Below are 4723 nucleotides of genomic sequence, written 5' to 3' on the forward strand. Positions count from 1 at the left end.
TTTATCCCATGTTTCTTCATTTTAAATGTTGTTATAACATTGCTTTACCACATTAAGTAGTGTGTGAATCATGTTGTATACTGGCTCAAAACATATTCAACATTTGGTAGGTCTCCCCACAGTGGCAAAGCAAGGTCCTAACGAGAGCCTTTACTTCTTCGAGTGTAGGCATTATTAAAAGACCGGTGGAGGAGATTAAGAAAAGATGGATCGATATTCTGAGGCGCACGAAAGAAAGTCTCATGCAATGAGGGCTCACCCTCCACCGTTATTTTAGTAATGCCTACAGAATGTCTTTTTTGTAATATGGCATTCTGGTATTTAACAATACTGGTTCAGGCAGTATTGTTAAATTCTAGTTGTAATGAAAACGTCAGTTTTTCGACATATATACCATACAGATATGCTTTAAAATCATACATAGAGTAAGACAAACAGAAGAAATAGGAGAGTTGTAACTGCATAAGACGTTAAGAAGATATAAGTCGTAGTTAAACTGAAGACTGTTCGTATGAAGCTGTATGGAGTTGTTGTTGCTGAACATATTGCTGAACAATAATGGAAGGATTATCCACGCGTTTGGCTGCCATGGATGTAAGTAAATAAAACGTATTGTTTCTAAAGTTTGAAAATTCTATATTTCTGGATTATTCTATACGAAATAAGAAGTTGAACTAATATGCGAAGCACAGTAATTGGATGATGCGTCGTCATGTATAACCTACATCAAACTCTGAAGTGGTACATTTGTTTATTAAGAAGCCACCGCACATTCCATATTTTATTCGTTTGTCCTGGTGATGTATTTCGATCTTGTAACACATCTTCATACTTGTACCAAAATCTCGAATTCCATATTGGTAAATTTCAGTTTTCGCTTCCGAGCATCCTCATCACCATTGTGTGCCAATGCATTTTGGAAAGTGTGGCCTACACACGCAGGGTTGACTCAAACCCGTTATTTATTGCGGTAAAGGGTATTTAAATTGGTTGATTGCGGAATCGCCCGCTTTACCTAATTAGTCTTATAAAATAGGTTAGTTGTTTTTGACGCTGAGTGCCGTCGTACTAAAACATGCACATTACGTGTTTTTTTGCGGTCGGTTTTTCGCCTTTATAAATCTGGGCCTCAGTCTTTCTAGTGCATTTCCGATCAGTACACATCAAAAGGGGCATTTGAGATGGAACACTAGTTATCTGGTGGGCAGCCGCGTGGCTTGTGGGGTGGTGTGCCCACAGCTGTGAAGTGGCTTGTTGGACATTCCTGCAATGGGGACACTTCTAACGAGTTTGACTCGGTTACATCGTGAACGCCTCACCGTTACAACAGTGTTGTTTTCCATTGAGGATGCTTTTAATGTGAACAAGTGAAAGATGAAGCGGCACTGATTAAACTATTCAAATAACGGTATGCAATTGCAAACACTGCAGTTGGACTGGCAGGGTCAGGATTGGCAGGGTCAGAATTACGTTTGTAGGGGGCTCCCGAGTGGCGCATCCAGTAAAAGCACTTTCTAGAGTGCAGAATGCGCTCTATAGCCTGGACGTCGCGAGTTCGAGTCCAGGCTATTCCGCAGCCGACCGTGGACGGGAGCTTCCAGGGGGCGGCGCTCAATTGGCCGAGCGTCGCCCGGGGGGAGGGAGGGTTAGGTCGGCCAGGGTGTCCTCGGCTCACCGCGCACCAGCGACCCCTGTAGGCTTGCCTGTAAGCTGCCCAGAGCTGCGTTCTCCTCCGACGCTGTAGCTCTGAGGCGGCTGCACAGTGAGTTTGCAGTGTGTAAAGAAGCGGGCGGCTGACGGCACACGCTTCGAGGACAGCGTGTGTTCATCTTCGCCCCTCCCGAGTGAGCGCAGGGGTGGTAGCGGTGAGCTGAGCATAATAAAATAATTGGGCATTTCAAATTGGGGAGAAAATAATAAAAACTAATTGGCAACGACTAAATTCAAAAAAAAAAAAAAAAAAAGAATTGCATTTGTAGATATTATCATTAGAGTCGTTTAATGACAGGCGGTTTATTACATCAGCAGTTGAACACTGAATAAAACGGGAATAGTCCGTTTCTGTACTGCAGTTAAAGGAAAGCACAGAAACAAACCCACAGTGAACACTGATGAATGCGTTCATTATTAATTTTTTTAGAACTTCAATACATTGTAATCATAAAAAAGATTTTAATGTATAGTAAAACATCAAACTTTAGTGGACACAGCATGTCAAATAAATACATAATACATTATTTTCCCATTGTGAATAAATAAATAAACAATAATTACTTTCAATACAAAATTGTAGTCACTGATTAAGTGTTGTAAAATACAATACAAACATAAATAAAACATTTTTTTTTAACTAAAACAATAAATAGAAGTTACAAAAAATAAATAAATGCAAATGCACTTCTGTGAGCTCCCTGAATTTGAGACAATCTCAACATTGTTTGAAGAAGCTATTAAACTTTGGCATATACTGTGCATATAGGTCAAGCACTTTGTTTCCAAACCTTTTCAGTTGCACCACATTGTCATCAGGAACTGCAGAGTTGAAGTGTTCTGATACTGTTAAGTTATTGTTTTCCATGAGGTGGATTTGTAGAACATTTGTTTGTTGTATGACTTTCTCGAGGTCTTCTGAAAGCAAGTCTTTAGATAATGTATGTTGGTTGCGGAGTATTAGATCAAGATATTTCTTAAATGCAAACAGGCAGTTCTGTATAAGGGTCATGTTTAGTTCTTCTGGGATGGGATAGGGGATGAGAGGTACGTCCATTTCCTCATAACTAGACTTTGTGTACTGATGTTTTTCAGTCTGAAATAAAAACAAAAATACAGTCATTAAAAAAACAGCATCAAAGACGGATCAATGGAAATCAAAAATCGAATTACTGCACAAGATATTTTTAAGCCTCTATCCTGCAAAAGCCATCTGATATTACTAGAGTATTAGAATCCTTGTTAAAAAGCTAGTGCAAGAGTTGCTTTTTCCCTTGGGCAATAAACTGCAATACCATTGTTCTCTAAGCTAAACTCAGTAAACACAGTTATGTGACTTGCATATAGTTCATTTAATGAAGCTTACATAGTTTCTGAAAAGCTGGTCCACTGAACGGTTCATAAGAGTGGTCAGTGCTTCAGCTCTTCTGCAGGTTGTGATGTTCAGAGGAAATGATACGACAGCAGCAATAAGAAATGTGAACAGCATCCCTCTTAGTCCTGCAATGGAAATAAAGAAACAATTTAATGAAGTCATTTGCATGCATTCTTCTTCATTGCAAAATCTGATAAGAAAAATAGTTAATATAAATAAAAGCCTTTCTAATATATTGCCTATATATATAATTTACAACTGCTACGGATGTATGCCCTTCTCACTCCAGAGTTGAAGCACACACACACACACACACACACACATATATATTACAAGTTACAAGAAATAGATGTAATTATTTATTTCTGCAATCATTTTGCAAAATCTAAAATAAAAATGCTAATTCAAAAGTATTCAAAGTGAATTGACTTTTCCTGTAATGGCACAGGAAATTGAGTTCCAATACATGGTAAAATGGATTCCAGAGCATACCAAACAATTCTGGCCAATCATCTGAAACCCTCCGCTACAAAACTTGGTTTGAACCACAGATGGCTTGCCAACACAACAATGATCCAAAGCACCCATCAAAATCTACTTCAGAATGGTTAAAGAAGAAAATCAAGGTTCTGGAATGGCCCAGTCAAAGTCCCGATCTAAATCCGATTGAGAATCTTTGGTATAAGTTGAAGAAGGCTGTACACAAGGAAATTTCTCGGAATTTGAATGAACTGGAAGAATTTTGCATTGAAGAATGGTCAAAAATCACTAAGAATCATGCCAAAAGCTCATTGACAAATGTCCTGATTGTTTAAAAGAGGTTATCATTGCTAAAGGTGCCTCATCTAGCTATAAATTTCCATTGGGGTATGTAAACTTTTGACTACTCTGTGTATATGTGTGTGTAATTATATATATATATATATATATATATATATATATATATATATATATATCAGCCCTTCTTAATAACTAGTTAAAAGTAAACAATATCAAGTGCATGTCTTGATAATAAATGTATAAAGCTTACCAGCACTAAAGTCCATGTTGAAAGCAGCTCAAGTTTTTCAGTAAGATTCAATCCTGTTTCTGTACCGAGAAGTTTCTGAAAGGATGCTCTGCTCACTCCAGATTTAAAGCGAACTTGACTTGATTCATAATGGAAAAGGAACGGATATCACCCGTTTCCTTTACATGAATTGTGAGAGGAAATAACGCTGGCATGGCCTTACCCAGTGATCTAACTCCTCACTATCATAGACCGCACAGACCCCGTAATGGATCCAATAATGAGATTGCGGAACGCTCTACAAAAAGCCCCTGAAAAACCCCGATATCAATTCTAAAAATACTGCTTTACACAGTGAGCAATGAGGCTATGGAATAAGTTACCTAGTCATGTTCTTAATGCTGAATCACTGAGATCTTTTAAGACCGGACTTGATAAAGTTTCACGATCAATCATACAGAAACGGGAGGAGCATAATATTCGTATGCAGAACTGCACTGCTGTCCTCTGGCACTTTGCCTTCAAAACCCTGTAAGAACGGCAATGTGTTGGTTTGATGCACCCAACAAATGACAGTGTTGCCAACAAAGTCAAATGCAGCTCAGTGTGGTCCCAGCTTAACAGTAAGT

Source organism: Acipenser ruthenus, chromosome 11, assembly GCF_902713425.1.
Source record: "Acipenser ruthenus chromosome 11, fAciRut3.2 maternal haplotype, whole genome shotgun sequence".
In the NCBI taxonomy this organism is placed as follows: Eukaryota; Metazoa; Chordata; class Actinopteri; order Acipenseriformes; family Acipenseridae; genus Acipenser; species Acipenser ruthenus.